The 26,002-nt window shown below is 47.5% G+C and overlaps 1 non-coding gene across 1 annotated transcript; it reads right to left on the bottom strand.

Moving 5' to 3' along the window:
* Positions 1–24,017: 24,017 nt before the first annotated feature.
* TRNAK-CUU (transfer RNA lysine (anticodon CUU)) lies at positions 24,018–24,090 on the bottom strand. The gene has a single exon. It is a non-coding gene; the product is annotated as a tRNA-Lys (tRNA).
* Between the last annotated feature and the right edge of the window lie 1,912 nt (positions 24,091–26,002).

Raw genomic sequence — 26,002 nt, 5'->3', positions numbered from 1 at the left:
TAGTAGCCGTGAGTATCGACCGCATACTCCTCCTCACCCTGATGCTCCTTCCTCCCACCATGCTGAGTGTCGTCAGACAGCAAGTGATCCCACACTTGGACACTCTGAAGAGCTGTTCACTTGTCCATTTCCATATTTGGGCCCCTCGCCTGATACGCTTGAAGTGGTGGAAGAGGAGATCCCATGTTGCGATGCCCAAATATTTGAACAGCCACGGCCACAGGAAGTCGACGTTGGCAATCTGTCACAAGAGGTGGATGATGACGAGACACAATTGCCAGGAAGTGAGGAGGAGGATCGTGGTGCGCAAGTGGAAGAGGAAGAAGTGGTGGATGATCTAGTAACTGACCCAACGTGGAAGGAGGACATGCAGAGTGAGGCCAGCAGCACACAGGGGGAGGGAGGCAGAGTACCCCAACAGGCAGGAAGAAGCAGTGTGGTGGCCGCAGACAGAAGGCAGGCAACCGTTCCCCGTAACACCAACACGAGGGACGTTGCCAGTACAAGCGGTAGGTCTTCCAGAGTCTGGAATTTTTTAAAGACTCTGCTGATAACCCCAAAAAGGCCATATGTTCCACCTGCCATGCCAGCATCAGCAGGGGTGACAAAACTACCAGCCTGACCACCACCAGCATGATCAGGCACATGGCAGCAAAGCACCCGACTTTGTAGGGTGAAACCCAGGGTCCACGACCAGTGTCAGCGGGTGTCACCACTGCTTCTTCCACTGTTGTGCGTGCAATAGAACCCCCTGTTGTGTGTGCAAGGCAATCCCCTGTCCATACTGCATGTAGAGATGCCCCCTCCTCTGAGTCTTCACTTGTTATAGCAGTTTCTCAAGAAACAGCATCAACGTCCACGTCCACGTCCCACAGCAGCGTTCAATTGTCCATATCCCAGACCTTTGAACGAAAGCGGAAATTCGCAGCTAAAGCCCCACAGGCCACAGTCCTAAATTCGCACATTTCACGACTGCTTGCTTTGGAAATGCTGCCTTTTAGGCTGGTGGAGACGGAATCCTTCCGCAATCTTATGGCGGTGGCCGTCCCTCGTTACTCGGTCCCCAGCCGACACTATTTTGCCCGGTGTGCCATCCCCGCACTACACAAGCAGGTGTCCCAAATAGTGTTGAGCCACCCCCGTAGTGTTCGAGTTCGGTTCGGTTCGTTGAACACCCGTGTGTTCGCCGAACTGTTCGTCGAACTGTTCGTCGAACACCTTCGAACACCGTTAAAACCAATGGCAGGCAAACAAAAACACATAGAAACACATAGAAAACACCTTCAAAGGTGTCCAAAAGCTGACAAACTGCTCAGAAGACATAACTAACACATGGAAAAGTGACAAGTACATATAGTCATGCGAAAATAAAAGAGGTGGAGGAGTAAAAGGAGGGGGAGACACAGATAAAGGCATGTCATGCCCTTCTAAAATCCAAAAAGTGAGAAGCCGACACGGCCAGTCCGCTCCTGCCCGTGCCACCTCCGTGTCGCCGGGTTTGTGCCAGAGCCGCGGTGAACCCTGACGGCCAGCCCCCCTCTCCCAATACTGGTGCCTGTCCGCTGGTGGGTCGAGCGAGCCCCCCTGTGGTGGAGGCAGCTCTAAGCTTTTTAATTTAAATTGTCTCTCTAATTTGAATGAATACACTTTAAATCCATTTACAAGGATCTATTGGAGGGCAAGTCTCATGCCAGCAGCCGCGGTAATTCCAGCTCCAGTAGCGTCCACTAAAGCTGCTGCAGTTAAAAAGCTTTTATAAGGATCGAGCTCGGCTGTCCACCGCAAGGCATCCTACTGCCAGTCCCAGCCCCTATGCCTTGGGGTGCCTCCTGATGCTCTTCACTAAGTATCCCATGGTCCCGAAGCATTTCCTTTGAAAAAATTAAGTGTCTAAACTACAGGTGGTGCAGCTTGCTTAACAGCCGGGATAATCCGCTCACTAGCAGACACTGCTACTAGGCACAAAGTATTTCCTGGGCTAGATGCAGTTAAAAATTTGTAATTAGATACTCTCGTTGGATGCTGAGAAAGCATTCCATAGAGTCTCCTGGCACGCCATATATGATTCTCTTAAAAAGCTTGGGGTAGGGGTCTAGGGGACCCTTTTATAGCCAAAATCACGGCCCTGTATCGCAATACGTCACCTAGGCTGAAGATACATGGAACTGTAGCACCCTGAGGGCTCGGTTGCTACAGACGTATTGCACCTCACCCAGAGGTGTGATATCTCACTCTCAGGTAAGGATGGAGTGTGGATCAGGACCCGACACCTGCATGCATTACACCACATTGCCGTGGGGCAGGGCGACCAATATGCCCCTGAGATGGGCACGACAGTCCCTATCCCTGGCTGGAGTGGGGGGAGGGAACACTGAGGAAGGGGAACCCTGTAGTGCAGGAGCAGGGAGGAAGCAGTTCCTGGGTGCATTGAGAAGGGAGTATAAAAGGTGGGCACCATCTTAGTTCAGTGCAGAGAAGTCTGAGCAGAAGTGGCAGGGAGCAGGGGCTCTGCATGAGCTCTGCTCCGGAGGCGGGCCTAGTAACAGAGGCCCAGGCCTGGAAGAGGGAGAAGGAAGGAAGAGGAGCGGAGAAGGCTCCAGGAACGAGGAATGAAGGGATCCCAGGGGTGCGGACGGGCGAGTCGCCACCGCACGCCCGAATCCACCTGCGTGGAGGGGTCAGGCCAAAGGGGGAGACCGGTCCCCGAACTAGTGGAGGCAGGAAACGACCCTCAGCTAGAAACCGGAGGCTCTGACATTTTATGTGGCGCAGCCCCTCGCTACACCCGCTAGGAAGGCACCACATAGGGTCAGGGAAACTGGCGCCAAGTTTACCAAGAGGAGGCCCGAGGCAGCCGGACAGAAGTGTTGGTAAGAAAGGCCAGACAAAGGACACACAAAGGGGGTCCTGTGAAGTGCTCCAAAGTTATCTGGGAGTTGTCTGAGCCCCTCACCTGGTGAGCACAGTACGACGTGGGCAGCCGTTACCTGCAGACGTGGTCTGGATAATAAGAACTGTGAGTAAAGGCCCTGAACTGCATCACTGACTCCGTGTCGTTACTGCTGCTGCCCTGCACCATCACCCCCATCCTCCGCATACACTGCCCTGAGGCTATACTCCTCCCGTGGGGAGTTATGCTACGCTCTGCTGCACCCACAACACCAGCCTCAGTGGTCTGCCCTGTAGCGGCGGTTCACTCTGACCGCAATCCACGGGTGGCGTAGTCGGACATTTAAACATGAAAACCACATAAATAGTTCCGCCACTGGTTTGACCGCCCTGAGCCACGGAACTGGGTCGCCGCCACGAAGACTACAACCACCAGCATCCACCAAAAAGGGTCCGGCTCCGGGTGTCCCAAGGCCCAGGGGGTGCGTCAGAACATTTTCATCACCTTTCACAATCACCAATGGGACAAAGCAGTGATGTCCTCTGTCCCCTCTCTTATACATCCTAGTGACGGAGCACCTGCTCTCATCAATTCGCCATAACCCCAATATTAGGTGGATTGAGGTGGGAGGCACCGAGTACAAGTACTCTCTATTTGCTGATGATGTCCTAGTATATATCACTCAATCACATATATCCATCCATGCTGTTATGGCTGAAATAGATCACTTTGTTACATGGAAAAATTTTAAAATCAATGCAGCGAAGTCTGAGGCCCTCGATGTCTCCCTCCCCAAATCCATATAGGATTCCATCCAGTCCAACTTTCCCTTTGCCTGGCCCTCACAGGGTATCAAATACTTAGGAATTCCTATTCATAGAGACCTCTCCCATCTATGTTATCTTAATTTTGGGCCCTTTATTGAACAACTCCATACAGACCACGGTTGGCAAGTTAGAACTGTAAGATTCACTACGTGAACCACTGGTGTTTTGTGGAAAAGCACATGTACACTGCGTTCCAAATTATTATACAAAAAGTGTTTAGGAGTGATAAGGGAAGAATTTGTTTGTTTGTCAGTTAAACTCATTGATGGTGATGTGTGTCAGGGCTCTTTATATCACTGTAAGCAATTGCAGACACCTGTGCTAATTAGTTTGGCAGGTGTGTCCAATGAAAGGCAAGACTACTTAAGAAGGCTCTCTCACATTATTAAGCAGCCTACATTTTCTGCCAAAATGGGAAAGAAAAAGGATGTGTCGGCTGCTGAGAAGCAACAAATTGTGGAGTGTTTAGGTCAAGGCATGACTACAATCAACATTGTGCGATGATCAGGATGAAGTGTCTTGGCAATCAAGAAGTATGTAGCTGATTCACAGTACACACGTGTGCGTGCTGATAAGGGCAAATTGAGGACTCTTTCCTACAGGCAATTACGTCAGGTTGAAAGAGCAGCGGCAAAAAAGCCTTGTCATAGCAGCAGACAAGTTTTTGAAGCTGCTTGTGCCTCCAACGTCCCCCGAACAACAAGATGCAGGGTCCTTCAGAGGTTTGCAGCTGTGCATGCGCCATCCTGTCGACCTCCTCTATTCACTTCACACAAGCAGAAACGGCTCCAGTGGGCCAAACATTACATGAAGACTGATTTCAAAACTGTTTTGTTCACGGATGAGTGCCGTGCAGCGCTCGATGGTCCAGATGGATGGAGTGGAGGATGGCTGGTTGATGGATACCCCACGCAAACACGGCTACAGCACCAACAAGGAGGAGGTGGAGTAATGTTTTGGGCTGGAATCATGGGGAGAGAGATTGTCGGCCCCTTTAGGATCCCTGAAGGCGCTAAAGATGAACTCCATAATGTATGTGGATTTTCTCAAACAGCACTTCCTGCCATGGTTCAAGAAGAAGAACCGTGTATTTCACAGCAAGATCATTTTTCTGCATGATAATGCACCATCTCATGCTGCACATAAAACATCTGCATCTCTGGCTGATATGGGCATAAAAGGGGACAAACTTATGGTGTGACCCCCATGCTCCCCTGACCTCTACCCCATTCAGAACCTTTGGAGCATCATTAAAAGGAGTGTCTATGATGGCGGGAGGCAGTTCACATCTAAGCAACAGCTCTGGGAGGGTATTCTGTCCTCATGCAAAACAATTGAAGCAGAAACCATCCAAAACCTGACAAATTCAATGGACGAGAGAGTTCAGAAGCTCCTTTCGAACAAGGGGTCCTATGTGAAAATGTAACATCACCTAGAATAAAGTTTTGAGTTGAAAACTGTTTGATTTCAGTTTCTAACAACCTGCTAATGCTTATAATTTCAAAAATGACCATTTTTTTGGTCTTTATTAAAATGAAAAGGTTGATCGAAAAGTTTGGGGGATCTAAGAGTGTGGCAACCCAGTAGTCATGATTACTTCGAATTCTGACAATATGAGGGTCATGCTGCAGGTAGTGCAGCAAGAAGGCACTTATGTGCCTTGCGCATCTCGGAGCCCCAAAATTATTTTCCGGGCTAGATGCAGCTAAAAATTATTTTTAATTTTAAATCTGGTGAAGCTTTAGTATAGATGGCCTAATAGGATCAGTGCTGCACACTGCTACAAAGCCCAAATTATTTTCCAGTCAAGATACAGATAAACATGATTAGTAATTTGAAAGCTTAAAACGGTTGGTAGGGTGATTTTAACCAATCATCAAGCTTTTACTCTCCCCAGGATGACACAGGGGTAGAAAAGTCGTTTCGGATCCATGATTTGTTCATCTTTATGAACGTGAGTCTGTCTACATTATCAGTGGAGAGCCGCGTGCGCTTATCTGTCAGCACACCACCAGCAGCGCTGAACACACGTTCAGACAGAACGCTGGCTGCGGGGCATGACAAGATCTCCAAGGCGTAAGTGGCTAGCTCCGGCCATTTATCCAGATTGGAAGCCCAAAAAGAGCAAGGGTCCAGTGACACAGTCGTGGCTTCAATGTTTACTTGGAGATACTCCTGTACCATCGTCTCTAGGCGTTGACTATGTGTCAGACTTCTTGTCTCCTGTGGCCTTGCAAAGGATGGGCTAAAAAAGTGGTGAAATGATTCCGCAAAATTGATGTTACCAGCAGATACTGTGGTTCTGTTACGGTTTGAGTGCTGAACACTTGACGGTCCCACGGTTGGCAAGTTGGAACTGTGAGATTCACTACGTGCACCACTGGTATTTTGTGGAAAAGCACATGTAAGATTCTGCAACAGTCTCTGCTGATACTCCTGCATGCGTGCATCCCTTTCTATGGCAGGAATAATTTCTGCAAATTTACTTTTGTACCGGGGATCTAACAGTGTGGCAACCCAGTAGTCAGGATTATTTCTAATTCTCACAATTCGAGGGTCATGTTGCAGGTAGTGCAGCAAGAAGGCACTCATGTGTGTTGCGCATCCAGGAGCACCAAGTCCCTGTTGTGTTGGTGGCGAGGTAACAATCATGCTTCCTTCCTCTGTCCTCTCCCCCCAACCTCGCACAACAGAAATGTGATCAAGGTCTCCCTCATCTGATGAGTCTTCCATCAGTTCGTCCTCCACTTCTTCCTGGGCTCCTGCACCTTCCTCACTAGTTTGGCTGCTACCATGTGCCCTGGTAAAACCATCTCCCCCACCCTCACATGCCTGCCGCTTGGTGCTGCCGACCGTCTGGACCTTGCAGATGTTAGCCCTTCCGCATACAACTCCTCCTCCTCTACTTCCTCCACCTCCTCTTGTGCCACCACCTGACTCCGAATTCTGTTTAACATGTGCTCCAGCATGTAAATCACCGGAATAGTCATGCTGATAATGGCATCGTCACCACTAAACATCTTCGTCGCCATTTCAAAACTGTGCAGAAGGGTGCATAGGTCCCTGATCTGAGACCACTCCTCCAGCGTGATTTGCCCCACCTCTGAATCTCGTTGGCCCAGGCTATACGTCAGAACGTATTGCACCAGGGCTTGTCGGTGCTGCCACAGTCGCTGCAACATGTGCAGAGTTGAATTCCACCGGGTAGGCACATCGCATTTTAGCCGGTGAAGTGGCAGGCCCAACGACTTCTGTAGAGATGTAAGTCGCTGAGCTGCGGGATGCGAACGGCGGAAGTGAGCACACAGCGACCGTGCCCTCTGCAGAAGGCCATCTAGTCTGGGATAGTGGGCTAAAAATTGCTGGACAACCAGGTTCAACACGTGAGCCATACAAGGCACGTGTGTGACATTGCCCCGGCGAAGGGCCGCACCCAGGTTTGCAGCATTGTCGCACACGGCCTTCCCTGGTTTCAGGTCCAGTGGAGACAACCATTCATGAAATTGGTTCTCCAGAGCTGACCACAACTCCTCAGCTGTGTGACTCACATTTCCCAGACATTTCAATGTAAAAACCGCCTGATGACGTTGAGCCCTACTGCCAGCATAGTAAGGAGGTGTGCAGGATCCCTTCTGCGCAGTTAGAAAGCTTGTGGCATGACCAGACAGGCTTTGGGTGCAGGTGGAAGACCGAGAGGAGGTTGAGGAGGCAGAAGCAGTGGAGGAACTTTGACATAAAGAGGATTGACGCACAACTCGTGGGGACGGCAAGACTTGGACAGCAGCCCCTTGTCCTGCTGTCACCATAGTTACCCAGTGCCCAGTCAGCGACATGTAACGCCCCTGTCCATGCCTACTCGTCCAAGTGTCTGTCGTGAATTGCACCCTGTCACACACAGAGTTTCTCAAAGAAGCGGTGATGTTGTGTGCGACATGCTGGTGGAGCGCAGGCACACCTTTCTTTGAGAAGTAGTGCCGACTGGGCATCTGGTACTGGGGCACTGCGACGGACATAAGGTCTCGAAAATCCTCTGTGTCCACCAGGCGGAAAGGCAGCATTTCTGTAGCCAAGAGCTTGCAGATGGTGAAATTCAACCTCTTAGCTTTCTCATGGCTAGGAGGAAATGGTCTTTTACTTGTCCACATCTGAGGGACCGAGGGCTGGCTATTGTGCTTAGACGGGGTTGATAAGGGTGTCCCTGGCAAACTGCCGGTCTGTGAGGAAGATGCAGGCGGACATGTTAGGTTGCCTTGATCTAAAGGTGGTGCTATCGATGTCGGACAGCGCTCAACACCAGCTGGTGTTACCACCTCCAAAGAAAATGATGACCTGCCAATCACGCTGGCTGTTGCGGGTAAAGAGGTGGCAGGTCTGCGCCCCAAAACAGGTGTGACTGCTGTCCCCCCAGTCACAGAGGATGAAGAGGCCGCGGATGCACAAGATATGGCAGACGGTGATTGGCCCGGCCGGCTAGGCCGCATTGTAGCACACTGAGCTTCCCACTGCAACTTATGCTTCATGTCCATGTGCCGGTTCATGCATGAAGTACTCAAACTATGTATTTTTTGGCCTCTACTTAGCTTTTGCTGACAAATGTTACAGATAACACGAGTTGGGTCATCTTTATCGATCTGAAAAAATGCCCAGGCTATGCAAGGCTTAGCACCCATGCGACCTGAAGAGCCACCACGACTTGTGGTGAGAGGCAGAGTTGTGTTTGAGGATGCAGTTGTTGACGTGCTTCCAGTACTACGTCTCTGTCCAGGAAGGCGCAACCTGACCTCGTCGTCACTAGCATCTTCCTCCACCTCCTCTGCTGACCTCATCTCTTGGCTGACTGTGGGTTGACAGTAAGTGGGATCTCCGACCTCATCATCATCACCCTGTGCGTTATCACACCCGTCGTCCTCAGAGCCAACCTGTTCCTGCCCTGACAAAAAACTAAAGTTGTCGCTCCAATCAGGTATTTGAGTCTTATCATCGTCTTCCTCATTGTCTCCACCAACAGGAGTTACAGTTTGGGAATGAGGGTCTACATTATGGTCAGAACCTTCTGCGTCTGGTCCTGGATGCGACTCATAAAGATTCTGGGCATCAGTGCAGATCATTTCCTCGTCTGGATTCACAGAAGCGCTGGAGTCGACCTCTGATTCCCAGGCTATAGTATGAGTAAACAGCTCTGCAGACTCAACCATCTGTTCTACCTCATACTCAGACGGGCAGCTGGAGATTTGGGAGCTGTGAGGAAGCAAGTGCGATTTGGGTGACACCTTTGAGGACTGGAGTATTTGTGATGTTGAAGTTGATGTGGAGGAGAGCCCACTTAAAGGAGCACTTGATATCCGTTGAAGCACCTGCTGTTTTTGTGCCTCATCTGGAATTTGTAGCGATTGGCGTGGCCGTAAGAAAGGGATCTTATCACATTGTCCGCTAAAAGAAGTAGACATTTTAGTTTGGCTGGAAGATGGTCTTTCTTCTGCAGATGTTACTGTTGCTTTAACACCTACCCCACGGACACAACCTTTTTTCCCCTTCCCAACACGCCTATTCCCCTTTCCACCAGCAGCAGGCCTTTTTCCACTCATTTTGGTGGTTAACTAATTCACAACTCTGGAGTTGTTTGCACAAAAAAACAATGGATGGTAACCGAGCAGAGCTGAGTGGCCAAACTGTGGTATTAGGCCAAAACTATTGGCTGGGTTAGATGCAGAAAAAAATTATTTTGAATTTGCAACCTGATGGAGGTCAGTATAGATGGACTAATAGACCAAGTCCCACACACCGCTATAAGCCCAACTATTTTTTCAGAGCTAGATGCAGAAAAAAATTATATTCAATTTGCAACCTGCTGGAGGTCAGTATAGAAGGACTAATAGAACAAGTCCCACACACTGCTAGAAGCCCAAATATTTTTTCAGAGCAAAATGAAGAAAAAAATTATTTTTAATTTGCAACCTGATGGAGGTCAGTATAGATGGACTAATAGACCAAGTCCCACACACTGCTAGAAGCCCAAATATTTTTTCAGAGCTAGATGCAGAAAAAAATTATTTTTAATTTGCAACCTGATGGAGGTCAGTATAGATGGACTAATAGACCAAGTCCCACACACTGCTAGAAGCCCAAATATTTTTTCAGAGCTAGATGCAGAAAAAAATTATTTTTAATTTGCAACCTGATGGAGGTCAGTATAGATGGACTAATAGACCAAGTCCCACACACTGCTAGAAGCCCAAATATTTTTTCAGAGCTAGATGCAGAAAAAAATTATTTTTAATTTGCAACCTGATGGAGGTCAGTATAGATCGACTAATAGACCAAGTCCCACACACTGCTAGAAGCCCAAATATTTTTTCAGAGCTAGATGCAGAAAAAAATTATTTTTAATTTGCAACCTGATGGAGGTCAGTATAGATGGACTAATAGACCAAGTCCCACACACTGCTAGAAGCCCAAATATTTTTTCAGAGCTAGATGCAGAAAAAAATTATTTTTAATTTGCAATCTGATGGAGGTCAGTATAGATGGACTAATAGACCAAGTCCCACACACTGCTAGAAGCCCAAATATTTTTTCAGAGCTAGATGCAGAAAAAAATTATTTTTAATTTGCAACCTGATGGAGGTCAGTATAGATGGACTAATAGACCAAGTCCCACACACTGCTAGAAGCCCAAATATTTTTTCAGAGCTAGATGCAGAAAAAAAATATTTTTAATTTGCAACCTGATGGAGGTCAGTATAGATGGACTAATAGACCAAGTCCCACACACTGCTAGAAGCCCAAATATTTTTTCAGAGCTAAATGAAGAAAAAAATTATTTTTAATTTGGAACCTGATGGAGGTCACTATAGATGGACTAATAGACCAAGTCCCACACACTGCTAGAAGCCCAAATATTTTTTCAGAGCTAGATGCAGAAAAAAATTATTTTTAATTTGCAACCTGATGGAGGTCAGTATAGATGGACTAATAGACCAAGTCCCACACACTGCTAGAAGCCCAAATATTTTTTCAGAGCTAGATGCAGAAAAAAAATATTTTTAATTTGCAACCTGATGGAGGTCAGTATAGATGGACTAATAGACCAAGTCCCACACACTGCTAGAAGCCCAAATATTTTTTCAGAGCTAGATGCAGAAAAAAATTATTTTTAATTTGCAACCTGATGGAGGTCAGTATAGATGGACTAATAGACCAAGTCCCACACACCGCTAGAAGCCCAACTATTTTTTCAGAGCTAGATGCAGAAAAAAATTATTTTTAATTTGCAACCTGATGGAGGTCAGTATAGATGGACTAATAGACCAAGTCCCACACACCGCTAGAAGCCCAACTATTTTTTCAGAGCTAGATGCAGAAAAAAATTATATTCAATTTGCAACCTGCTGGAGGTCAGTATAGAAGGACTAATAGAACAAGTCCCACACACTGCTAGAAGCCCAAATATTTTTTCAGAGCTAAATGAAGAAAAAAAATATTTTTAATTTGCAACCTGATGGAGGTCAGTATAGATGGACTAATAGACCAAGTCCCACACACTGCTAGAAGCCCAAATATTTTTTCAGAGCTAGATGCAGAAAAAAATTATTTTTAATTTGCAACCTGATGGAGGTCAGTATAGATGGACTAATAGACGAAGTCCCACACACTGCTAGAAGCCCAACTATTTTTTCAGAGCTAGATGCAGAAAAAAATTATATTCAGTTTGCAACCTGATGGAGGTCAGTATAGATGGACTAATAGAATGATGCTATGCCCAAAAGATTTTACTTCACTAGGTGCAGTAAAAAAATTGGTATTCTATACACAGGTGTTATATCTTGCAACACAGATAGGCTACTCCACTGACTAACACACTCTGCAATAGGCCAAAAAGGATTAGCTTTGCTAGATTCAGCCAAATGCTGTGAAAAAAACTTGCACAGCACTGGCACAGACCTGCCTGGCAAAAACTGATAGGAACTGATGTAACCTAGTCCTGAAAAGGACTCCAATTACAATTAGTCTTTACTCCCACAACCTATCTATTTAAGAGCACAGACCTCCCTGATAAAAGTCGTAGGAAATGCTGTAACCTAGTCCTTAAAAGGACTGCAATCACAACTATTCCCTACTCCCAAGCTATCTGTATATTTGTGCGAAAATTGGCTTGAAATTAACAAGGTATGGCGCACACAGCAACAGCGGTGCCGTCTAACACGCAGCTGCAGCAGTGAGAAAATGGTGGCGACGGGGAAAATGGCTTGGTCTTATAGGGCAAGGACATGTGACATACACTGCCAATGACACATGCCCTTGCTTGTGTGAAAAAAAGCACTTCGCTCCGTGTGTGCGCTGCTGATAGGCTGACAGATTGCACCTCCCCACTGCAAATGCGGGAAAGAGCAAAAAAAATGGAGATCTTCATTGTTCCTGCAGAGATCCATCCCCTGCCCCTCCCCCCACCCCGCTGTACACTCAAACTGCGTATTAACATTAATTTTCATCATTACTGAGAAAAAATCCAGTTATGATTTTGGTGCACGAACAGTTATCGAACATAACCTCGAACAGCCGAATTTTTCTCAAATTGTTCGTGTTCGCCGAACGGCTCGAACACCGCCCAAAACAGCTCGAATTTGAGATTGGCGAACAGTTCAAGTAGAACAACGCTCATCTCTAGTCCCAAAGCATCTGCCGTGCCCTCAACAACGCAGTTACAGGGAGAGTCCACCTGACAACGGACACGTGGACAAGTGCTTGTGGCCAGGGACGGTACATCTCTCTGACGGCACACTGGGTAAACATAGTGGAAGCCGGGACCCAGTCTGACCTTGGGACGGAACACATCCTCCCCACACCGAGGATTGCGGGCCCTATGTCAGTCAGAGTTGCCCCCACAGTGTACAGCTCCTGCGCATCCTCCTCCTCCTCCTCCTCATGTTCAGCCTCCATCTCAGATATCACCACATCAGTTACAAGCTGCAAGTATTGCAGCACTGCCTCCGCCAAGTGGCAACAGGCTGTGCTGAAACTCATAAGCTTAGGTGATAAACCTCACACTGCTTGTGAGTTGTGGACAGCTGTGAAAGTGCAGGCAGATCTGTGGCTGAGACCGCTGAACCTACATTCCGGCATGGTCGTGTGTGACAATGGCCGTAACCTGGTGGCGGCTCTGAGGCGAGGTGAGATCACACACGTACCATGCCTGGCTCATGTGCTTAACCTCGTGGTTCAGCAGTTTCTTAAATCGTACCCCGAGTTGCCAGATCTGCTCGTGAAAGTACGCCGCCTGTCAGCTCATTTTCGCAAGTCGGCTACAGCTTCCGACGCCCTTGCTGTGTTGCAGCAGCATTTGCAGCTTCCGGCACACCGACTGGTGTGTGATGTCCCCACACGTTGGAACTCTACCCTCCACATGTTGCAAAGGATTTGTTAGCAGAAGAGAGCAGTTGTGGAGTACCAGCTGCAACAAGGCCGTCGATATTCAGGTCAGACTCCACACATAAGACCTCAGGAGTGGACCTGGATGTCTGACATATGTACCATCCTGACAAACTTTGAGGAGGCCACCAAGATGGTGAGTGGCGATGACGCCATCATTAGTGTCAGCATCCCACTTGTCTGTCTTTTGCAACGCTCTCTGCAGAGAATTAAAGAGGAGGCATTGCAGCCAGAGTATGATGAGATGGATCAAGAAGCCGTAGCGGGCGATTACACACAGCCCAGCCTCATCTCATCCCAATGTGCATTGGGGGACAATGAGGGAGAGGAGGAGGAGGAGGAGGAAGAACAGGAGCTGCTATCATGTGTTGTAGACGGTAGTACCTGTACAAGTGTCATACCGTCGGTTCAGCGTGGGTGGCCTGAGGACAGAGGGGAGGAGGAAGAGGAGGAGGAGGAGGAGAGCATGGTCAGTCGTCATCTTGGTGAGGACACGGAAATCTTGCTCGTTACCAGTCTGGCACGCATGGCTGACTTTATGTTACGCTGCCTTAACCGTGACCCTCGCGTTGTCAAAATGTTGGGTGACAGTCATTACTGGTTGATGACACTTGTAGACCCCCGCTACAAGGAGAACTTTCACTCTTTTAATCCTGAGGTGGAGAGATCTACAAAAATGGGGCAATACCAGAAGGCCCTTGCTGCAGAACTCTTAAAAAAATTCCCATCTGAACACGCTAGCGGCAGAGGTCACAGTTCGCTGCCCAACCAAGGCATACAGGCGAGAGAGATGCAACTCCAATCCAGCAGAGGCAGGGGAACACTGTCAATGTTCTGGGACAGTTTTCTGACACCCGCCCAGCTTATAGGCCCTGAGGCGCGGGGTACTCTCACAAGGAGTGGAAAGTTTCAAAAGATGGTGAGGGAGTACCTTGCCGATCGTACCAGCGTCCTCCGTGATTCCTCTGTGCCTTTTAATTATTGGGTATCCAATCTGGACACTTGGAATGAACTCGCTCTGTACGCCTTGGAGGTCCTGGCCTGCCCTGCCGCTAGCGTGTTATCGGAGCGTGTTTTTAGTGCCGCTGGGGGAATTATAACTGATAAGCGCACTCGCCTGTCAACTGACAATGCTGACAAGCTGACCCTTATCAAAATGAACAAGGGCTGGATTGGGCCAGACTTCTCATCACCACCAAATGACCGCAGAGTAAAATAAAGTTAAATCCACTGTGTTATTTCGGGAGGTGTATTCACATGCACCGCTTCACACCAACACATGGGTATACGCTTCCACTTTTCGGCTGTTTAATCTTCTTCTCCTTATCCTCAGCCTCCACCACCACTATACCACCAGGGTGCCAGCATTGCAAGTTCCTCCGTCCTAATTTTTGGCAGCTTTTGCTGGGAAAGCATAAGCAAATACCATGGGACACCCACTCCCCAATAATGGGACCTATGTTTGTAATATGCTGTACTGCATGGCTCTTGTAAGGGGCATTGCAAGTTGCTCCATCCTAATTTTTGGCAGCTTTTGCTGGGAAAGCATAAGCAAATACTATGGGAGACCCACTCCCCAATAATGGGACTTATGTTTGTAATATGCTGTGCTGCATGGCTCTTGTAAGGGGCATTGCAAGTTGCTCCGTCCTAATTTTTGGCAGCTTTTGCTTGCAAGGCATAAGCAAATACTATGGGACACCCACTCCCCAATAATGGGACTTATGTTTGTAATATGCTGTACTGCATGGCTCTTGTAAGGGGCATTGCAAGTTGCTCCGTCCTAATTTTTGGCAGCTTTTGCTGGGAAAGCATAAGCAAATACTATGGGAGACCCACTCCCCAATAATGGAACTTATGTTTGTAATATGCTGTACTGCATGGCTCTTGTAAGGGGCATGGCAAGTTGCTCCGTCCTAATTTTTGGCAGCTTTTGCTGGGAAAGCATAAGCAAATACTATGGGAGACCCACTCCCCAATAATGGGACTTATGTTTGTAATATGCTGTACTGCATGGCTCTTGTAAGGGGCATTGCAAGTTGCTCCGTCCTAATTTTTGGCAGCTTTTGCTTGCAAGGCATAAGCAAATACTATGGGAGACCCACTCCCCAATAATGGGACTTATGTTTGTAATGTGCTGTACTGCATGGCTCTTGTAAGGGGCATTGCAAGTTGCTCCGTCCTAATTTTTGGCAGCTTTTGCTTGCAAGGCATAAGAAAATACTATGGGACACCCACTCCCCAATAATGGGACTTATGTTTGTAATATGCTGTACTGCATGTGACGCGCCCCCTGGGCCGTGTGTACACGTGTGTGGGATACCCGGTGCCGGGTCTCTGGGGTCTGTAGTCTCCGTGGCGGTGACCCGGTCCCGTGGCTCAGGCTGGTCAAACCAGTGGCAGTCTTTCTTAGGTTTTGAGGTGAATTGTCCAACTGCGCCACCCGTGGATTGCGGTCAGGGAGTACCACCGCTGCAAGGCAGACCGCTGAGGCTGGTGTTGTGTGCGCAGCATAGAATGGGATAACTCCCCTTGGGAGGAGTATAGCCTCAGGGCAGTGAGTGTGGATGATGGGGGTGATGGTGCACGAGCGCAGCAGGAACGACTCAGAGTCTTTGCAGTGCAGTTCAGGGTCTTTATTGATGATTATAAGGTAGACCCTCCCGGGAGTACTGGCTAGCATAAGAGGCCTGGTCAGTCTGTGAGCAAGCAGGAGTTCCCCTGGCCAGGTGGAGTTGTAGGCCTCCCCGTCTGTCTGCACTCTTCCTGGCTACCTTGCTGTAAGCGGATAGAAGTAGCCCACGTCCCAGAGTGTACCGTGTAGTGCTCACCCGTATGGCTGGTGACTTGGGGCCTTCTGTTAGGCTCCGCTCCACGACGGCGGTGCTGGTCCCTTGCTTGTGACTGAGCCTCCGGGCTTCTATGGCCAGAGGACCTGAAATCCCCTGCCGGCTGGTTTCTGCTGCTGGATATATAAGTCCTCACAGCTTCAGACTCCTGTGTCCGGTTCCTATTGTCTTCTGCCAGGGCGAGCTCTGCTCAGCTTCCAGCCCCTGGTCTTTAGCTCCTAGCTCCTACAGAGCTCCTTGCTGTTACTTTCCCTTGCTCTCACTCTGACTCTGACTGTTCTCTGACTCACTCAACCACGCCCCAGATCCAGTTTATAAGGGCAGAATTCTCCCCTCCCAGGACTGGGGCAGGAGGATGTTGCATGTTTAAGGGATCCTGACCAGGAAACCTCCCACTTGCTCTCCGACGTAATATCTCTATTACTGTGGTGACCAGACCCATGGGGTGCCACACATGGCTCTTCTAAGGGGCATTGCAATTCCTCATAATTTTTGGAAAGCCTTCCTTTCACTGCTTAGGCCAACAGTGCACGGGAGACCCAGTTGCTATAAATCGAAAAAAAAACGTTTAGTTAACGCCCTCTGACCTCCATGTCATATCCAAGGGGCATTGAAGTGGCTGGAAATTTTTGGTAGGCATTGCACTCACTGTATGCCCTATAACTGTGTAGCCGAACCGCCCCTTTTGTTACAGAAACATATCCTACAAGACATATCTGGTTGACTGGCCTGATATTGATGTGAATGGTCCCTGTTCCTCCTGCTCTTTCTCCTTTGCCACCACCTCATCCATCATTTATCACCTGAAGCTTTGTTTTAACGGGAGTCATAGAACTGGGATAGTAGCAGGAAAACATCCAGCAATCCTCGGAGGAGGTAGGATATGCGCCAAAACGCGGACCACCTCAGGCCTAGCCGCTACTACATACATGCGCTTGCATTCCAAGAAAACAAAGCAGATGCTAACTTCTATCATCATCATCATGCTCCTCACCTAGGCACTCTCAACTCCCCTGATGGAGAAGCCAGGGCCCACCGGAGGAGTCTGGTTCTCTGGTGGGCTCGTCCAATGCTGCCCTAAAGCAGGCCAGGCTAAGAAAAGTGTGGGGGAAGGTGACAGGAGAAATCAGGATGGCTGGGGACCGAGTATGGACACCTGGCCGCCACCTGGCAGCTGGGGACCGAGCGTGGACACCCGGCCGCCGGGCGGCTGGGGACAGAGTATGGATACCTCGCTGCCGAAGCGGCCATGAGGTAGTGGCCAGCTTCGGCCTCCTCCAAACTAAAAGGCCCCATTTCAAGTGAAAGCTAGCAGTATGGTATTGCAGCCTGCGGGTGGGTGGGTGGTTGGCTGCATATTTTCGCTTGCATTGCAAGGAATTGGGGAGGTACAATTGAACACTGCCCTGAGACAAGGACTTGCACGGGGATAGTTGCAAGTCTGCATCTTCTGATGCGGCAAGGATCACTTCTGATGGGCACACTTTTAGACAGTGACCTGGGGGTCAGAGATGCTTCCAGGGGTCTTCCCCATGCTGATCCCTTGTCTTTTCAGCACTGTATGCATGTGTCACACAGCACATGGCCAGATAAGGTTGTAAAATGTTAAAATTACATTTCCCGGTGAACGCATTTGTCACGGTTGAAAGCAATACAAAAGTGCAAAAACGCATGAAAAATGCTACTTGTGAACATAGCCCAAGGTGTGGAGGAGTATTTTTGTTTTTGGTTATTTATTTTACCTTATACACAAGTTTTTACCCTGGAAAGGAAATTCCTTAACATATTTCACAGGAAAACCGTTTCAGTTTCGTTTTTGAACGTTTTATTGTGAGCCCGCAAAAGTGGCTTAATACCTCTGACCACGTTGTTGACAGCAGTGACCTGGGGGTCAGAAATGCTTCCAGGGGCGATCCCCATGCTGCCCCCATGTCTTTTGAGCACTGTCACTATCGTTTTGGGCACTTTTTAGGCTTTCTACAGACTGCCGGGGGTGCTGCCGCAAAAATGCTCGGGTCTCTCATAGGCTAACATTGGGTTCGTTGCTCGGGTCGAGCACCCGAGTATCACGGTAAGCTCGGCCCGAGCTTTGAGCAACCGAGCATTTTAGTGATCGCTCAACACTATCAGTCGTCATGTTGGTGAGGACACGGAAGTCTTGCCCGTTACCAGTCTGGCACCCATGGCTGACTTTATGTTACGCTGCCTTAACCGTGATCCTCGCATTGTCAAAATGTTGGGTGACAGTCATTACTGGTTGATGACACTTTTAGACCCCCTCTACAAGGAGAACTTTCACTCTCTTATTCCTGAGTTGGAGAGGTCTACAAAAATGGGGCAGTACAAGAAGGCCCTTGCTGCAGAACTATTAAAAAAATTCCCATCTGAACACGGTAGCGGCAGAGGTCACAGTTCGCTGCCCAACTAAGGCATACAGGCGAGAGAGACGCAACTCCAATCCAGCAGAGGTAGGGGAACACTATCAATGTTCTAGGACAGTTTTCTGAGACCTGCCCAGCTTACAGGCCCTGAGGCGCAGGGTACTCTCACAAGGAGTGGAAAGTTTCAAAAGATGGTGAGGGAGTACCAGCGTCCTCCGTGATTCCTCTGTGCCTTTTAATTATTGGGTATCCAAGCTGGACACTTGGAATGAACTCACTCTGTATGCCTTGGAGGTCCTGGCCTGCCCTGCCGCTAGCGTGTTATCGGAGCGTGTTTTTAGTGCCGCTGGGGGAATTATAACTGATAAGCGCACTTGCCTGTTAACTGACAATGCTGACAAGCTGACCCTTATCAAAATGAACAAGGGCTGGATTGGGCCAGACTTCTCATCACCACCAAATGACAGCAGAGTAACATAAAGTCAAATCCACTGTGTTATTTCGGGAGGTGTATTCCCATGCATCGCTTCACACCCACACATGGGTATACGCTTCCTCATTTCGGCTGTTTTTTGCTCTTCTCCTTATCCTCAGCCTCCACGACCACTATACCACCAGGGTGACCGTGGTCCATGTTGCCAGCATTGCAAGTTCCTCTGTCCTAATTTTTGGCAGCTTTTGCTTGGAAGGCATAGGCAAAGACTATGGGAGACCCACTCCCCAATAATGGGAATAATGTTTTTAATATGCTGTACTGCATGGTTCTTGTAAGGGACATTGCAAGTTCCCCCTTCCTAATTTTTGGCAGCTTTTGCTTGGAAGGCATAGGCAAAGACTATGGGAGACCCACTCCCCAATAATGGGAATAATGTTTTTAATATGCTGTACTGCATGGCTCTTGTAAGGGGCATTAAAATCATCTTGTTAAGCTACTGTGACCTCCACGTCTCTTTCAAGGGTCGTTAATATTGTCTTTTTATTCCACTGCGACCTCCACCACTCTTCCAAGGGGCATTAAAAGCGTCTTGTTAAGCTACTGTGACCTCCACGTCTCTTCCACAGGGCGTTGACATTGTCTTTTTATTCCACTGCAACCTCCACCACTCTTCCAAGGGGCATTGATATTGTCTTTTTATTCCACTGCGACCTCCACCACTCTTCCAAGGGGCATTAAAACCGTCTTGTTAAGCTACTGTGACCTCCACGTCTCTTCCACGGGGCATTGATATTGTCTTTTTATTCCACTGTAACCTCCACCACTCTTCCAAGGGGCATTAAAACTGTCTTGTTAAACCACTCTGAACTCCACGTCTCTTCCAAGGGGCATTAAAACCATCTTGTTAAGTTACTGTGACCTCCACATCTCTTCCAAGGGGCATTAAAACTGTCTTGTTATAACACTCTGAGCTCCACGTCTCTTCTAAGGGGCATTGAAACCATCTTGTTAAACCACTCTCAACTCCACAGCTCTTCCAAGGGGCATTGACATGTTGTTTTTAATTACCTCTAACCTCCACGACTCTTGCAACGGGCATTGCATTTCCTCCTAATTATTGTCAGCTTTTGCTTTTCAATGCATAGGCGAACACTAAGGGAGACCCACTCCCCAATAATGGGTAGAAGGTTTTTAATACGCTGTAATCCACGTCTGTTTCAAGGGGCATTGCAGTGCCTAATAATTTTTGGAAAGCCTTCCATTCCCTGCTTAGGCCAACAGTGTACAGGAGACCCAGTTGCTATAAATGGAAAAAACGGTTTAGTTAAGGCCCTCTGACCTCCATGTCACTTCCAAGGGGCATTGGAGTGCCTCGAAATTTTTGGTAGGCATTGCATTCACTGTATGCCTTATAACTGTGTAGCTGAACCGCTCCTTTTGGTACAGAAACATATCCTACAAGACATGTTTGGTTGGCTGGCCTGATATTGATGTGAATGGTCCCTGTTCCTCCTGCTCTTTCTCCTTTGCCACCACCTCATCCATCATTCATCACCTGAAGCTTTGTTTTAACGGGAGTCATAGAACTGGGATAGTAGCAGGAAAACATCCAGCAATCCTCGAAGGAGGTAGAATATGCGCCAAAACGCTGACCACCTCAGGCCTAGCTGCTACTACATACATGCGCTTGCATTCCAAGGAACAGAAAGCTAAGGAGGTGGATGGCCTCATGATCATGAATAATTTACTCGTTGTGTAGGAGGCCGACCACTGCTGCTGTCTACCTTCTGAACGTTGTGTTGAAGCCTGATTGACCCATGACCCGCAATCCTCTATGTCTGGAGGACGTGTTGCATCCCAGTGTCCAACTGTGTCCCGGCTTCCACAATATTAACCCAGTGTGAAGGCGTCAGTGAGATGGACCATTCCTGGCCACATTCACTTGTCCACGTGTTTGTGGTTAGGCTGTCCTTCCCACTAAATGCACTGGGGAGGGCACAGGTAATGTTTTGGTATGCGCGCTTGTGTATAAGGCGCACCGGGGCAAATAGGGGCGGCTGGGGACCGTTTATGGACACCCGGCCACCCCCACGCGGCTGGAGACTGTGTGTGGGCACCCGGCCGCGGGGCGGCTGGGGACTGAGTATGGACACCCGGCCGCCGGGCGGCTGGGGACTGAGTATGAATACCAGGCTACCCATGCAGCCATGACGTGGTGGCCAGATTCCACCTCCACATGCCTAAAAGGCCCAATTTCAAGTGCAAGCAAGCTAGCAGTATGGTATTGCAGCCTGGGGGTGGGTGGGTGGCTGGCTGCATACTTGCGCTTGTATTGCAAGTTATGGGGGAGGTACAATTGAACACTGCCCTGGGACAAGGACTTGCACGGGGATAGTTGCAAGTCTGCATCTTCTGATGCGGCAAGGATCACTTCTGATGGGCACACTTTTAGGCAGTGACCTGGGTGTCAGAGATGCTTCCAGGGGTCTTCCCCATGCTGTTCCCATGTCTTTTTAGCACTGTATGCATGTGTCACACAACACATGGCCAGATAAGGTTGTAAAATGTTAAAATGACATTTCCCGGTGAATGCATTTGTCACAGTTGAAAGCAATACAAACGTGCAAAAACGCATAAAAAATGCTACTTGTGAACATAGCCCAAGGTGTGGAGGAGTATTTTTGTTTTTGGTTATTTATTTTACCTTATACACAAGTCTTTACCCTGGAAAGGATGTTCCTTAACCCCTTTCCGACCTGGTCAGTAATAGTACGCACCAGGTCGGGAAGGCCTGTTCAGCGGGGGCTCCTGCGGTGAGCCCGCACTGAAGCGAGCACATGTCAGCTGATTATTGGAATCGCAATCCACCCGCGGCTGTTAACATGTTAAATCTCTGACAGTGGCATTTAACTCGCGCTTCCGGGAGTCCTAAGCCCCGCCCATCAGTGACCCTGTCACATGATCGCGGGTCACCAATGGGTGGGCATGACAACTCAGGGTCTGCAGCAGACGCCTGTGGTTGTCATGTCTCAATTGCTATGAGCGCCACCTAGTGGACAGCGCTCATAGCAAGTGAGCATTTCTCCTGCATACAAGCGATCTGCTCATCGCTTGTATGCAGTAGAAGCAATCAGACAACTGCTTCTTCTAGCCTCCTCTGTAGACTATAGAAGCAAGCAGAAAGTGTAAAAAAAAGTTTTTAAAAAAATAAAAAAAATAAAAAATATATAAAAGTTTAAGTCACCCCCCTTTCGCCCCATTCAAATAAAATATATATATATAAAAAAAAAACCACATACACATATTTGGTATCGCCGCGTTCAGAATCGCCCGATCTATCAATATAAAAGAAGAATTAATACAATCAGTAAACGGCGTAACGAGAAAAAAATTTTAAACGCCAGAATTAAGTTTTTTTGGTCGCTACAACTTTGCAATAAAATGCAATAACGGGCGAAAAAACATCGGATCTACCCCAAAATGGTATCAATAAAAACGTCAGCCCGGCACGCAAAAAATAAGCCCTCACCTGGCCCCAGATCCCGAAAAATGGAGAAGCTAAGGGTCTCGGAAAATGGCGCCATTTTTTTTGTTTTTTTTAGCAAGCTTTGGATTTTTTTTTCACCACTTAAATAAAAAAGAACCTATACATGTTTGGTGTCTATGAACTCGTAACGACCTGGAAAATAATGATGGCAGGTCAGTTTTAGCAATCTGTGAACGTGGTAAAAAAAGGACCCAAAAAACAACTGTGGAATTGCATTTTTTTTGCAGTTTCACTGCACTTGGAATTTTTTTCCCATTTTCCAGCACACGATATGGTAAAACCAGTGATGGTGTTTAAAAGTACAACTCGTCCCGCAAAAAATAAGCCCTCACATGGCCATATTGAACGAAAATTAAAAAAGTTCTGGCTCTGGGAAGAAGGGGAGCAAAAAAGGAAAACACAAAAACAGAAAGACCCATGGTCGTTAAGGGGTTAACATATTTCACAGGAAAGCACTTTCACTTTCGTTTTTGAACGTTTTATTGTGAGCCTGTAAAAGTGGCTTAATACCTCATTGTTGACAGCAGTGACCTGGGGGTCAGAAATGCTTCCAGGGGCGATCCCCATGCTGTCCCCATGTCATTTGAGCACTGTCACTATCGTTTTGGGCACTTTTTAGGCTTTCTACAGACTGCCGGGGGAGCCGCCGCAAAAATGTTTGGGTCTCCCATAGACTAACATTGGGCTCGTTGCTCGGGTCGAGCACCCGAGTATCACAGTGAGCTCGGCCCGAGCTTCGAGCACCCGAGCATTTTAGTGCTCGCTCAACACTACTGATAAGACAATCATTATCCCCTAAAGAAATTCTATAACAGATAATTATAAGCCAAAAAAACATGACTTGATCCCCTTGTTGTTGGATTCTGCAAAACAACTGATCGCTCTACATTGGAAACAAGAATCTCCCCCTACTCACTCCGAATGGATAAATAAAGTAAACATGATTAGACGCTTAGAGGAACTCACCAGCTGGGAAACCTATACCCATCCCAAATTTTCTAAAGTTTGGAGCCAACGGAGCCAGGAGGTTTAATTCTTTCCTTGCCCCCCCCCCCTAGAAAACCATATCAATCTCCTAATATGATATTCTTTCTATTCTTAGTCCCTATTCTTATCCCTTTTCCCTTTTGTTTACACCCATCCACTCCCTCCACCCTTCTGCGAATAAAGTACTCCCTTGGTCGAGAGTGTTTATCAACCTCTAACTTTTTTATGTCACTAAGCTTTAAGAGACCTACTATTCCTTTATAGGATTATTTGACTGCAATTATTTTATTTTATTTTATTCCATATTCATATGTCTTTACTCATATGTCATGGGCTACGAGCTTGTTTATGCTGTTGTCCTTATTCAGTTTTTTTCCGTTTTTTATGTTACTATGTTCTTTTAATGTAATGTAATGTATGCAGCACAGCTCCTTTTCTCATTTGCTGACCATTGCAGCGCATCTCTTCCCTCATTGACTTTGCAGACACTTGCGAAAACATTGGGCACTTGCTGCTTTTCTTTCGCTTCCCATCCTTTTGGGCCTACCCTGCCCTTTATCCTGCAGGGCTATGCTGTTTGTCATGTTTTGTAGCAAGCAGAAGGGAGCAGTTCGTAAGGGGTTATCTGGGTTGACAGTGGTTAGCATAAGTAGTAAAAGGCAGCAATAAGCAACCGCCCAACGTGGGGCTCGAACCCACGACCCTGAGATTAAGAGTCTCATGCTCTACCGACTGAGCTAGCCAGGCTGCAGACACACAATCACGCACCGCACTGCACCACACCGCACCACACCGCACCGCACCGCACCGCACCACACCGCACCGCAAGAGCTTCATGTGGTCAGGTCGGGCGATGGTGGCAGTCTGATCTTGGGACCTGGATCTGGCAGGCACCACTGACATGAAGGACTCATCCAAGCATTGGTGGTTCGGTGGTAGAATTCTTGCCTGCCACGTGGGAGGCCTGGGTTTGATTCCTGGCCAATGCAGCACAGCTCTTTTTCTCATTTGCTGACCATTGCAACGCATCTCTTCCCTCATTGACTTTGCAGACACTTGCGAAAACATTGGGCACTTGCTGCTTTTCTTTCGCTTCCCATCCTTTTGGGCCTTCCCTGCCCTTTATCCTGCAGGGCTATGCTGTTTGTCATGTTTTGTAGCAAGCAGAAGGGGGCAGTTCGTAAGGGGTTATCTGGGTTGACACCACGGGCCTAGGTGGTCTGGAGTTGGGACCCGGTCCTATTTGTCTACCCTTTTATATGCATTACTTCAACTTTGATATACAGTAAGGTTTTTAATATAGGCAGTATAGGTACCGTCCCAATTTAGGGTCACCTTGCCGCTGGTGGGACGGCTTGTATACTTTTTTTGATCAAAAATAGTTCACTAAGTACCCTATATTTATTATGCAACCTTGCTTTAAATTTATATATAATGATGGTAGGGTATGAGATATATTTTTGTCTTTTGTAGGTTTTGCTTCTTTTTGCTAGTGTGAACATGCTCCTATTTCTTGCATGTCTACCATCTTAGACCTCAGTTCACATTGCTTGGTTTTTTGTCTTGTTTGCATTCTGTGCAATTTAAGGGTGTGGCATCCCCTTTGTTGAGCTGATTGGTATATATGTAGCTTACCACGGGCCTAGGTGGTCTGGAGTTGGGACCCGGTCCTATTTGTCTACCCTTTTATATGCATTACTTCAACTTTGATATACAGTAAGGTTTTTAATATAGGCAGTATAGGTACCGTCCCAATTTAGGGTCACCTTGCCGCTGGTGGGACGGCTTGTATACTTTTTTTGATCAAAAATAGTTCACTAAGTACCCTATATTTATTACGCAACTTTGCTTTACATTTATATATAATGATGGTAGGGTATGAGATATATTTTTGTCTTTTGTAGGTTTTGCTTCTTTTTGCTAGTGTGAACATGCTCCTATTTCTTGCATGTCTACCATCTTAGACCTCAGTTCACATTGCTTGGTTTTTTGTCTTGTTTGCATTCTGTGCAATTTAAGGGTGTGGCATCCCCTTTGTTGAGCTGATTGGTATATATGTAGCTTACCACGGGCCTAGGTGGTCTGGAGTTGGGACCCGGTCCTATTTGTCTACCCTTTTATATGCATTACTTCAACTTTGATATACAGTAAGGTTTTTAATATAGGCAGTATAGGTACCGTCCCAATTTAGGGTCACCTTGCCGCTGGTGGGACGGCTTGTATACTTTTTTTGATCAAAAATAGTTCACTAAGTACCCTATATTTATTATGCAACTTTGCTTTACATTTATATATAATGATGGTAGGGTATGAGATATATTTTTGTCTTTTGTAGGTTTTGCTTCTTTTTGCTAGTGTGAACATGCTCCTATTTCTTGCATGTCTACCATCTTAGACCTCAGTTCACATTGCTTGGTTTTTTGTCTTGTTTGCATTCTGTGCAATTTAAGGGTGTGGCATCCCCTTTGTTGAGCTGATTGGTATATATGTAGCTTACCACGGGCCTAGGTGGTCTGGAGTTGGGACCCGGTCCTATTTGTCTACCCTTTTATATGCATTACTTCAACTTTGATATACAGTAAGGTTTTTAATATAGGCAGTATAGGTACCGTCCCAATTTAGGGTCACCTTGCCGCTGGTGGGACGGCTTGTATACTTT

The sequence above is a fragment of the Phyllobates terribilis genome, unplaced genomic scaffold (assembly GCF_046119375.1).
Source record: "Phyllobates terribilis strain yellow unplaced genomic scaffold, ASM4611937v1 Scaffold_5__5_contigs__length_657084704, whole genome shotgun sequence".
In the NCBI taxonomy this organism is placed as follows: domain Eukaryota; kingdom Metazoa; phylum Chordata; class Amphibia; order Anura; family Dendrobatidae; genus Phyllobates; species Phyllobates terribilis.
This window is presented reverse-complemented; position numbering and strand designations above follow the sequence as displayed.